We start from the raw sequence: 13,108 nt of genomic DNA, 5'->3' as shown, positions 1-13,108 counted from the left end.
CCCAGGTGAGGGACATCCTCGCTCCCAAGCCCATCTCATCATGCTGGGGGGGTGAAGAGAGGCTGGATGCAAACCCCAGCAGCAATCAACTTTGCGGTCAACAAACCCCTGCAGTGGGTCCAAAAGCTACTGGGAAGGAAACAGTCCAAACAGCACCAGAAGGACTGATAACAACCAGCCTGCGATCTGATTTCAAGGGACTGGCCACATCCAGTTCTGAGAATAACACTTGCTGGGTGGGACCAAGGGAGCGCCGGGCATGGCGAGGGCAGGAGAAAGCTGGCAGCTCTACCTGCTTCTAGCCCGGCACGGCCACGTGCATCGGTCCGGCTGGAGCTCCCAGAGCAGGATACGTGCAGAAGCGGTGCTGGAGAACCCGGACATCCTCGCGTCCCGGAGATTGGCGTGCACCTCCTTGGGATGAGTCACGCTGCTGTGCCAGGGCGGTTCGTTAGGCAGCTTCCACTAGCACAGAGGAATGCATTGAACAAAGACCCAAAATCCCTGTTTGTTGTAGAGGGAAGAGTTAGTCACGCTTGTGCTCCACACTGCTGAGTCACCCAGCAGCCACGGAGTCCTGGGATGAGGGACTGGAGAGGGTGGGAGCGACTGTTTACTGACTTTACATGTAAATCAATCAGGAGGTTGTGATGATGCCATAAACCAAGACAGTCACCAGCTGAGAGGGAAGAGGAATAGTTGGGCAGAGTTTATAGCTGTTAAAGAAAAGAAAAAAGGAACCATAGAGGAATTTTATTTGCAGGACTGGAGCTGGCTTTAAAAATTATAGGTAACATTATATTGCATTTTATATACCACCAACAGACCCAAAAGCTCTTTTATATGCTGCGGCAGACGCAGCTCCTTCCTGCCTGATTCAGAGCAGCAGCTGGGCCACGATTTCTGAAGGCATCAGCATCTCGGCTGGGGCCGTGGAAAGGCAGCTGTAACTGGGCAGCTGATGGCTTGAAAACCCATCCGGGCTGTCCCAGGAGCAATGCTGGTTCAGCGCAGCTAACGAACAGCCCGCAGAGAGGCAAGATGCAATTGCCTCGCCGGACTTTTAAACTGGGACACAAAGCATTTTCGTGCTGGTAGAGCGGAGTTTTCTTTATCATGGATGCCAGCTTAACATCTAGCATTTAATTTTAACACCAGAGGCTCAAGTCTCCAATGACTAATGTTTCCTTTGATCAAAATCATGGCTCTGGCGAGCAAAATGCCCCGACGCTGCTGGGACGGAGGCGTGAGCAGCACGCAACCGCTTTGCAGTGGCTGGCCCCAGCCCTGTGCAGGACACGCTTGCTGGAAATGCTGCGTTGGATTTCTCTGGTGAGGTCGAACCATCAGTTGTTGCTCCTCGTCCCGGCCAGGAGCAGCTCTGGGGCTCTGCCGGCAGCGTGCCGGGGTTTCCCTGGCTCTCTGCTGCTTCGCCCCATCGCACAAGCCTGAGGCATCCCTCTGGCAGGGCTATGGAGGGATGCAAACAGAAAATAGGTGTATCTGTAGCCTACATCCACAAAGGGATTCAAATCCTTCCTGAATGTAAAGCAGGAATTACATCTGCTTGTCAAAGTAGCCCTTGCTCCCATTGTGGATGAGGCAGAACCGCTCAGCCCGTGACATGAGAATTTCCTACCCACGCTGTCTCGGGCCGCTTGCCTCCAGAGCTTGAATCATTTCTCTCATTCAATGCAGAAGTTGGAGGATTTCCTTGAAAATAGAGTCTTTGTTTGGCAAATATTTCTCCCGTCTGGACCGGGGCTGTAAGTGCTTTTTGTTGATTAAATGACAATCTCTTTCTTGGCCAGCGTGATACCATCAGCAGAAGGAGAGGACTTTTGAGGCCCGTCTGCATTGCCAGGGAAGGGTCCGTGCCTGTGCAGACGCCCTGCGCGGAGGAAGTGCTGTGTGTGTTAGAGAACAGGTTTGTTTTCTGAAAAATACCAGGCTACATCCTTAGCGGTTTCAAATTTGGGGCACAGACTGTCGAGCTGTTCTGTGATTTTAGAGCACCTGAAATAATGGGATCTTAAGCTGGAGGCGATCTCCTAGAACCTCCCAGCCACCATCATAATACAAATGGGTCATAATAAAAAATAAATTAGTGTGAGTCCACAGAAGCCAGGAGAGCTCTATCCCTTCCACAGGCTGAGGATCCAGATGAATATTTAATTTAAAATATTCTATTATGTTGGCTCGTATCATTGTAATATCCGAGTATCTCACATTTGTAATGCAACTTTACAACAGCTTTGTGAGACCTGGAAATCTCAGACTGGAAATTATTTCAGGCACCAGCCATTTATTTTACTGCGTGTTGGTGCAGCATCTTACACAAAAGAGTCCACAACTGGGGCTTCGTGGTGCTACTGAAGATGCAGAATAAGCAGAGCAAGACCACGCATCTCAGAACAAGGTTGCACCGAAGCACAGGACGATGCAGGAAATTGGATTGAGCCTCCCAGTGCCAAAGCGTTCCCACCGGCCCATCCATCTCTGCAGCTGGAACAGGCGCAGCAGTTAGAGCACTCCAGCGCTGGATTGTCATCTTCTATCAGAGCATGGGAAGACAATGAGGTTTGCAGAGGCTTTTCTATCTCACACGATTTGTGAGCAGCCTCGCTCGCCCTAGCACCACATCGGTGTTTGTAAACAACCTTCTCAAAATACATCGAGCAGGATGTGGGAGCATCACGTGAACGTGCAGCTTCTCGTCGAGGCAACGCGCCCGACTCTGCCCTCAAAGGGTAGAGCAGAACAACTCACCGAGCTCATTTCCACCGGCCTGCCCCAAACATCGCCAAGGACGGCTCAGCGTAGGCGTCTCCACTTCCCACCTACGCAGTGGGAACAGCACAGGGACAAGGACCGCACCGACCAGGGATGCTCGGATGCTGTGGAAATGACCTGCTGCTTCTGCCAGACCTGATTTAGCAGACGACACCAGCTGCTTCCCAAAGAGGTGCACATAACCCTGAAACAAGCTGCTATGAAATGACTCAGCCAAGGCAAACCCTTCCTCCTAACACCTCCTTGTGCTGGTGTTTGACATATGACCTGGCAGAGGGAGATTGCTAATAATACCTACATTTTATATAGCACTTTTCTTCGGGAAATCTCAGACCGTTTTACACAGAAGTCAAGTCTATTTGGAGCTCAAGGCTTCTAAGGATGTGTCAAGGACAGAGAGTTTTGGTACCCAGGAAAGCATCATGGGAAGGGTCTATTGCCAGGACAGATCTGCTAAATCAATCTAGCAAGAAAGTAATGATGGCTGTAGTTAATTTGCCATCGCTAGGGTCCAGAGTAAACAGCCCAGAGATGATCAGGGAGTTCATCTCTTTCACGGCCATGGTTTCAGGTTAGCCAGCAGAGTTTAGATGCTACAGCCCCATTTTGCGATGTGCCCCAGAGACTGGCAGGAGCACGAGATGGCAGTGAGAGCATCCCACGCCATGCCAGGCCGGGAGCCCTGTCCGCTCGTGGGAGGAACGAGCTCTGACACTGCAGCCAAAGCAGGTGCCTGACCCTCGGGCAAGTCCGGGGAGGGAACCAGCGAGGCCTCACGCGCTGGAGACCGCTCAGAAGTAGCCCCAAGCCGTCCAGAGGAACGCCTGGGGAGAGCTGGTGCGTACACTGGAGGCTTTGTCTCCGGCAGGTCGGCTGGGTGTGTGTTTCCTGGCATACAATTCCCAGATTAGCAGGAGTCGGGCTGCCAGCAGCTCTGGCCGTGAATGAGCTGCTCGGGGCTGGGAACCGCTGCCGAGGTCAGTGGTTCAAGCACCGAGCGGCTTGGGGCGGAGGGGATGGGACATCTCCTCCCATGCACCCAAGGGAAAAGGAAGGGGCAGGGGGGCACTTCTCCAGCCCCGACCCCTCTCTGGTACCTCTGCAAGAGGTTGGCTTTAGCCCCAGGGGATGGAGATCACCACCGGCCAAACCGATCTCACCGCTCCTTTTGCGGTGGGTGGGGAACAGAGGCAGGGACCTGTCTCTTCATAGCCTGAAATTAATAAATAAAAACCTTAAAAGCCACAGAGAGTAACTAATGTGGAGAACATGAAAAAGCTGGAGGGTAGAAGGGTTGGGAAAGGAGAAAAAGTAATTCAACACAGAACTGTTTAATAAGGGAAAGTGAATGATCAGAGGGAGAAGTGAGAACAATTTACTCACACTAAATGCTTAATCTGAAAAAAAAAAAATTCAAACCAAAGCCAGGCTGTGCCAGCCAGGGGGTGAGACTCACGGGTCCTTCCCAAGGAACAAGAATGGGGAAAGCAAAAAGGGAAACGTGGTACGTTCATTAAAGAGAAACATAGGGGAAAGAAGAGGAAAAAGCCAGAGTTGAGGAGCTCTTTGGGACAAGCCTAAGCCCGGCTGGTACCGGGATGGGGAGCAAAGACGAAGCGTTGACCTCTCCTCTGGGAGGGCTGCCGACATCGGGTGGTCTGTCGGGGGCTGCTCCCCACCTCTCCCAGGAGCTGGATCTAGAGAGGGAAAAAGATGCACCTCAGGCACCGAAGTGGCTGACACCGAGCGGCACTGCCTCCCACCAGCCCTGCTGCCCGCTCCCATCACCCCACGGGGCTCCTGGTGCTGCCCCGTGCCCCAAAATGGGCTCTTCCATTACCTGCAGCCACTGGGCAGCATGGGGCCCTGGGGCACGGGGCTCTGGACACCTCCAGCATCTCTCGCTACGAGAGCTGGACCCACGCTGCCACGTGGCAACCATTAGCATGAAGCAAGCTTGACCCGACACCCCGCTGACACCCAGCTGCTTGCACCCCTCCAGCCTCCAGCCCCATTTACTGCCTCAGAGAAGCTGGACACCAGCATTTCCCCACTGACTGCGGCGCCGGGAGCCGTGCCAGGCATGCCCCTGCCTTTATCTGCCTGCGAAGACCGTGCTTATGAATCGGCATCTGTTTGCAGACACCCCCTCAGAGGCTGAAAGGAGCTACTGTGTGGGCTCTCGGGATCAGACCCACACCCTGGAGCTCATGGCAGATGGGTTCAGACAGAGAAGCATCCCTGGTAAACTCTGGGTGCCTTCCTAAATGCTCAAAGTCTGCGCCTGCCCACGCACTGCAGAGCGAGGCGGCTGCGGAGAAAGCCAAGCAAGGAGGAAAAAAAAATTAACCAACTAAACAACCTGGTAAAACTCCTGGCCTGCACGGCATGAGACAGAGAAACCGCCTCCACGCTCCGTTTTCCAATACTATTTGGGAGTTTCCCATCTCCCTGCTGCAGGTACTGAAGACAAGACGAGACGTCTGGTCTTTGCAGGAGGGAGAAGACGGGTTGCTGTGAAGTCACCCCCACGCACACGTGCCCGGTGGGCAGCGAGGGCAGGCAGCCCCCCCGGCACCCCTCTCTCCACCTCCCAGACATGCTCTTCCTGCGCATGGAGCGAAGGAAGTCACTTTTTCCTCTCTCCCAGGCTGTCCCTGCTTTCGGGAGGAGCGTCCTGGCGTTCAGCTGCCCTCGTCTCACACCAGCGAGGAGCGATAACCAGCACACGGATCTGCCTTTCGCAGAGCCAGGCTTGGAAACTCCCCAGGTTTCCTCCGTGCGATGATGGAGCGTTTCTGTAGCCAGTTGTCTGGTACTGCCCGGAGCCCTTGTCAGCCCAGATTTCAGAGGCATTTAGAAATATGGCACTGATCCATGAGGTGCTTTGGAGGGGACGAGCTGGTATGCAACCCCTTGTATAAAAGGGGAAACTGAGGCAGGGAGTGCAGAGCCAGTCTTCTCAAAGGGGAGACTTAAAACTAGGCTCATTTAATAAATAATCTCAACTGAAACGAGCTGGTTTTTTTCTACAGAAGCCACCAGCTTTTCTAAAATGGATTTATGGACATGACACTATGCAATTTTAAGCATATTGGCCAAAGTGCCTTGCCTGTGGTCCCGCAATGGCTCGGTGGAGGAGGCAGAAATACAGCTGTGGCCACAGTGCACCGTGGTGGCACATAGTGCCAAGAGAGATGTCCCATGTCAGGGCACCGATGGCATTTTTCTCTTCTCAACTAACCTCAGCCTTTTCCAGGGGCTCCCGCTCCACTTGCTCCCAGCTGTACCCAGCTTCTCCCCAAGCAGTCAATGGTTTCTGCTGCTCTGTCCTCAGAAAACCTCGGTTAGAGAAAGAAATACGTCAGAGAGACAGACACCCTGAGTACTACAGCAAATTGGAATAACACTCTCATCGTGTCCTCGCAGCCAGGAATCGACCCCAGACACTGACTGCTTGGCCACATCATCACAGACCTGCAGGACCTTAGAAGCCACAGAGACGTCTGCTGCCACGCTTGAGCACTCTCTGTGCTGACATGACAAGGATCTGAGAGTCTTCTCGGGGTGCTCGCAGGACCCCTGTGCTTCAGGACTCACACCCAGGACACGATGAGTTAGTTTTCTTACCTGATTAGTAAAAATACTTGGGACACCACAGTGTGCCTCCCAGAGGGAAGAGATGGGAGCTCTGTTATTTGAAATACTGCAAATCCAGTGGGCAAAGTTGGAGAGAATGGTCTGGACAGAACAATTCTGTGCTGGGGACGAAGGTGAAAAGGAGGAAGGTCTGGGAGTCTCTTCCCTCTCCTCTTGCTGGGAGCCTGTACAATGACACTCAGCCCCCACACAGCTTTATCAGCCCTCTGATAGATACAGGCAGTCACAGAACCTCCCCCCTCTTCCCATATTTATACACCACATTATCAGAAGGTGTATTTATAAATTATTTAGTCCTAAACAGATTATAGCTTGACAGCTCTTCCAATGCCTGAAAAACACAAGCTGGCTTATGCTGGCTTCTCTGGACACAGCAAACAGACGGTTTGATTAACGTCCAACATGCTCCAATAGCTATTATAGGAACAAGCCCTGGATCTGTTGGGGTTTTTTTAATCAATTTGATAAATCTGGTGCACGTGAGAAGCGCTTTGCCTGAAGCCTCATATTCTCTCTCCATCCCGAGCCCAGAGACAGCACGGCCGTGATAAACTCAGCGTGGAGACACATGCGGTCTTGGCACAGTGGCTGTGCTCCGCGGGGAGCTGAGACATCGATGCTCTGACCGCGGCCCCTGGGCGCTTGGCACTGCCACCGCCTGCATCCTCCCACCCTGCCCCGGTGCGAAAGGCGCCTTGCCATCCCCAGCAACCCCGGAGGGAACCGGGAAGAAACTCCGTGGATAAAACCTGATGAACAACAAGGGGGTTGCTATTGCTTTTCACAGTTGCAAACGCTCTGCGTAGCACAGCATCCCCCGGAGAGCCGTCGCATCCCACTGAGTTGGGTGCTGTGGAGCCAGGCGAGCTGGACCAGCTCCTTCCCACTGGGGACCAGTGGGCAGCCCAGCTCTGGAGCAGCGAGGGGAGCGGAGAGCAACTTTCCCTTAGTCACATCCTCCGGATAGTTAAGCAACGCTGCGGTGAGCCGGACTGAGCCGTGGGCGGCATGTACGCGCCGCCAGCACCGTGGCCGGGGTTCACAGCCGGACTGTGTCGCCCACGGCCGCCCACGGCCACCCAGGCTCCAGCAGCTCCGGGGCAAGGGGTTGGAATCCTGGATTTGCCAAGGGTTTGCAGGAGACGAGCCTGCCCGCCCCTGACACTCACGCCGCGTGGGGTGACCAAACCTGTAGGTTGATGGAAAACCTCTTTGGCCCGTGCAGAGGTGGTCCCTCCATGCACCCACCCTCCTGTCCCCACTGTCCCCAGCCCGCACCCAGGCGCAGGGCAGGGAGCCAGGGTGCCCCCCCCCCACACCCACGGGTGTCTGTGTCACCCGGCTGGGTTAGCCCGGCTCGGCTCAGCTCGGTTGGAAGTCGGAGAGTGCCATCTGGTGCTCCGAGGAAATTTCTCTCCCCAGCAGGTTCCCGCAGCTCTGCTGAAGAAGGGCTGGGGGGGAGCCGGTGGGGGGGGAGAATTCTGCTCCCATCCTCGGCAGGAGAGAGCGGAGCAGCTCACCTCTCGCCCAGGACCACATCAGAGGGGTTGGCAGGCGGGAGAGGGAGAACCGGTGTTGCAGGTGTATTAGCAGCTGCATTCAAAAGAGGCTTCTCTTTGCTTTCCAGCTCCAGCAAGCTTCCCGGAGCTTGAGGCTGCAGCCGGAAAAAAAAAAAAGAAAAAGATGATGTCAGAGTAGACAAACTGCCTCTGTACAACAGCTTGATTCTGATGTAACGCTAATTCCAGCAGCCGATCTTGAAAAAAACCTCTACCTCTTCTTCCCCCCGCTCCCCCCACCATGCCAATTTATCATGCAGAGATCTTAAAGCGCTTCATGCAATTGAGTAGATGTCTCCTGGCACAGATGGGAAACTGAGGCAAGCAGAGGAAAAGGCCGGCCCCGGGGTCACATAGCGAGTGTGAGTGACAAAACCCAGCAGACATCTGGTCCCCAGGCTCCCACGCCCTAACTGTTAATTTGGCTCTTGTCTCCCATGTTTTGCCAGGCAGTGGCAGGATCTGTAGCATGGTTATGCCGTATAGAAAAGAAATCTATTAAAAACCCAAGTTTTTAACAGCTTCAGGCAGCTCCCCAAGGTTACTGTTAAAACAGCACCCTGGAGTCCCTCTTCGCTGTCTGGAACAAAATATTGACCATTTCTCAAAGAGCTGATTTAATGCGCTGCACCATCCAGCAGAGAGGGGGCCTAATTTGTCTTGTATCTATGTGCTGCACCATTCACACCCCACACCCACGCACCGGCAGAACAGCTTTATTAAACCACCAACCCGTCCGCCACCCCAGCTACTTCCTGCAGCTTTACCAGCTCCTGCATCTTTCTCAGCGCCTCTCAGAGCCCCGACCGAGCAGCTGGAGTCTCTGCTCTGCTGCAGATTTGTTTCTCTGCTGCAAACCTGCCCTGCTTATGTTGTCTGGATTGGAGACGCCCATCTTGCTCCATCCATGGCCTCTTCTGGCTTGCTCATGCTGTCTTGCAGATACTTGGGGAAATCACCAGCATCCCTGACCTGACCCCCACCTCGGATGAAGACCTAGTCTGCAGGGGCAACTCTTGTTCTACTTCAGATCAATGTGTTAGGGAGGTCTAGGAGCTATTAGGACAGGTTTGGCAGAGACAGCAAGATTAATTCTGCACATACAGCTTGTTCCAGGGCTGGTGGGTAACCGGTTACCCCAGTTAAACAACCACGGTTACAGTGGGGTCTGTAAGAAGACCAGGAAGGGAATCCCAAAGGCCTGGCTCTTCCCACTATCCCTATTTCCCTCCCATCCATCCTGTCTCAGCAAACATCCCTATACCACGTGTTGCCCATCACTGACCAGCAGCACCCTGAGATCATTCCCTGCTCAGCTGGAAAGGTCCATGGAGGTACAGAAGAACTTCAAAGACACCCCTGAAAGCCCACAGCCTCTGACGCAGCAGTGCCTTGGCAGTGCCAGGGATCAGTTTTAGAATCCCCCATGCTGATCTATCCTTGTGTCCTTCCTAAGGCCTGAGGGCACTTAGATCTGCCTGCACGTAGACAGATCCTTCTGAGGAGTGATCACTGCCTTAGCCCCGTGCCCCATGTCCTTTCACCAACCTTACGTGAAGTCCGTCGATGTCTGTTCATACTGAAGAGCCTGTTCCACTGGGACAGCTCTGCTTTTGGGGATCCTGCACCCTCACCTGCTGTTTAAAACAAGCCCAAAGAAAACAGTGACTCCCCAGAGCTGTCTTCTCCCTTCCTGCATATGGTCCTTGGCACAGCAATCAAATGTGCCCCAGTGGAGTGTCTGAAAGAGGATACCGTGCCAGGTCCAGATCCTCTAGTACCACCAAAGCAAATGGACTTATTGCCAGGCACACTGGGCAATGAGTTCAGTGGGCAGCTGGCTGGAGTGCTCCAGCCCCTCACATCTCCTGGGCAATGTTCTGTGCTCTCTACCCTGGCCCTTGGGTACTTTCCCCAGTGATCTGACTCCCTGGGCAATCCCCCTGGTTGGGCCTCTCCAACACACAGCTTTGATGCCAACATTTAGCCAGCAGAGAGTAGGCAGTGTGCGGCACTAGCCCCAAGGCTCATCCAAAAAGCAGAATTCAGACTGGGAAAAGGGCTACCGGTCATTCCTCAGGACTTCTCCCACGAGCCACCAGGCAGCCCTCAAGTCCTCAGGGATGAAGGGGGGCATTTCCTTTCCCTCTGAGCCATCCTCTCACCTTTCAGGAGCTGCTCTTTCTCCCATTCAGCATCAAAGTCAACAGAAAACATTGGCTCAGGGCTTGCACCGCAGGTACCATCTTCACCATCAGCACCCAGACCCTGAAGGAGCCCATCCCTGGGAGCAAAGCAGAGTTATGTGTGTTCAAACAAAGGCCAGCAGGACCAGTGTTGCAATTTCTGACCCTCTAGCAGCAACACCAAGACAGATGGATCTGGTTGCGTCCCTTGTCAGCAGCCTAAAGAGGCCAAAGACTGCAAAGGGCTATAACTCGGGTTCCTGATGGGAGCCACGGTCCATAGAGAGCCGCCTGGGGGGGACCTTTGGGGAAGTAAGAGCAGCACAGGCAGCGGTGGGAACAGACGCAGGATGTCCCGAAGCTGTGTGGGTTCTGGAAGCCAACTGCAGCCTTACTGGAAACACTGGGCTCATTTCAATATTTTAAGGAAGTAAGGGGAAAACTGGGTTTTATAAAATCCAAATGAGCAGCTGTTTATAAAATCCAAACAAGCAGCCTTCTGCAAAACACCGGCTGCTCGGGATCTGACAAGGCTGATGCAGCCAAGCGGGCTTCTCCCTATCCCTCTAGGGCATCGTGTCTGTGAGGACATGTTCCCTCAACAGGGACACTGAAGCAAGCTGGGATTTTGACCCCACGTCACCCCCCCCACCCCAACGCTTACGTCTCCAGCGCTCTGTCACCGAAAGCTTCTGCCACGGCTGTCCCCTCCTGGCTGGCCACCCCACCGCCCGCACGCTGCCGGGCTGGGCTGCCCGTCGGAGCGTCCACCACGTCACCGGCCACCGCCAGCTCCGTGTCACTGGTGCTCAACGTCAGGCAGCTCCTGCTGGTGCTGCTCCCCAGGGAGCCGGCCAGGCTGAGCTCCTCCAGTTTCCCCAGCAGCGGCTCCATGCTCTCCCCCTCGGCCCCCACCCAGGGCTCCCAGCTCGGGTCCTGCTGGCCAGCCCGCTCCCCTGGGACGTCACGGTCCCCAACAGCACCCAGCTCTTGCCCCTCCGCTCCGGGCTCCTGTGTCCCCCACGTGCTCCGTGCTCCGAGCCCAAAAAGACTCCTGAGGAGCTGGAGCAGGGAGGGACGGCCGGGAGCCCGAGCGACCGTTGGGGCATCCATGGGTGCCAGTGCTGGTGGCTCAACGGCTCAATTTGAATCAAACGGCCCCAAACCGCCCGGAGCCCAGAGCTGCGGCACTGAGGCAGTGGCAGGGATCTGAAACAAGGCTGTGGGGGAGCAAGATGTCACCCAGGGGGGCAAAGGATGCACAACCCGGGGCTGGGAGGGGGATACAGACCAAGCACAGCCCAGAGCTGGGGGAGAAGACGGGCCCCAAAAGGTGAAACCTTCCTGCTGCCCACAGCGACTCATTCTTGCAGCATTCCCACCTCTGCCACAGTTTGGCCTAGCCCTGAAATTTCGGAGGGTGGGAGGAAGGAGAAAGGCTCACAAAAACATGCAGGAACCCCTCCGGCAGTGCAGTACCATGGCCAAAGAGAGAAAGATAAAAAATTACTTCTTCAGCAGGCAGCAGCACAGCAAACAGCTTTTAAAATAAGCAGCATCTGCATTTGCCCATCGCAATGCGATACGTTCATGACAATAACGGCAGGAACCGAAACAGCAGCAAGCCCAAGGACCCATTTCTCCCTCGGCCGCTCAGGCACATTTCCGATGGGTATTTTCCTAGGACCACAGTCTCAGGCAGGGGCATGATTTTCCCCGCAATGTTCCTGCACTCAACAGAACCGTGCTGGAGCTGCAGTAACACTGGCATAAAGCTGCTCTCGCTGATATAACGTATCCCTCGCGGAGGCATGCTGCTAGGAGTTCAGCTTTGCTTCTGCGCTAGGAGTTTCTTCTGGCTGGCTCTGCCAGTGTCTGCTTATCCTTGGCTCGGTAGCCCACAAGCTGCTGGCTGCAAGAAGGGTTATTTTTCCTCAAAAAAACTCATCTAAAACTGCCATGTCATCGTGACTAGTTGAAACCAAGATTCTCCCACCCTCCAGCTGCACCCTCCCGTTTCCTTTCCTCTGCCATCGCTGGGCTCAGGCGGCCAGCGCAGGGCACAGCTCCTGCAAAGCACAGACCACAGCCCTCCTTGCTGCAAAAAGTGTGTTTTCACATCAGCCCCTTGCTCTTGCTGGCACAAGAGGAGGGCTGGGGATGCACAGCGGAGTGCAGCCCCCTTTCCAGTAGCAGCACAGATTAGACTACATCAACCAATTGGTGAAACCACATCCTAAAACATCACGTAAATCCCGAAAGCAGAGGGTCCTTCTCTGCATCTGCCGTGCCTCTCTTACTTATACCACCAAATATAACTCTTCATTTACATCAGCAAAAGGGGCTGCCGGTGGAAGCACAGAACATTTCACATCAGCATCAGCAATCGCAAAGTCAGTGTGGCAGAGCCAGCTGGGAATTTCTTCCCTATTGCCTCAACATCTTAAAGCCACTGCAACAGCAAAGCAGGCTGTCTCCCACCAGCAGAGCCACATACAGGATTTAGATCACTCATCAAATGATCTCCTAAATACTTGCTTGCCACCATCATTTCTTAATGTCCATATTGGCCATTCCCATAACAGAGCTGGTACTTTCAAGCTAATTTCCCTTTATTCCTGATACCTCCCCCTTCTCTAACACTCTCCAGCAGCCATTTGCAGACACATTGCAGTATGAGTCCCTGCTGCCCACCCCACAGCTCAGTCCCCACAAGCTCCTTGCTGCACTTGCTGTGGACACAGAGGAGTTGTCCAAGCCTCCTGCACAGCTTATTTTCCACACCTTTTGCTGCTCAGTGTGATTAGAAGCAGCTACGAATATCATACACTTGATGCTCACCTAATACCTCTTTCCCAGCTGTTTTTCTACTGCCATGCCAGAAGTGTTATGCAGTGTATTTGAGGTGGA

This window comes from Buteo buteo, chromosome 23 (assembly GCF_964188355.1).
Source record: "Buteo buteo chromosome 23, bButBut1.hap1.1, whole genome shotgun sequence".
In the NCBI taxonomy this organism is placed as follows: Eukaryota; Metazoa; Chordata; class Aves; order Accipitriformes; family Accipitridae; genus Buteo; species Buteo buteo.
Note: the sequence above shows the minus strand (reverse complement) of the source record.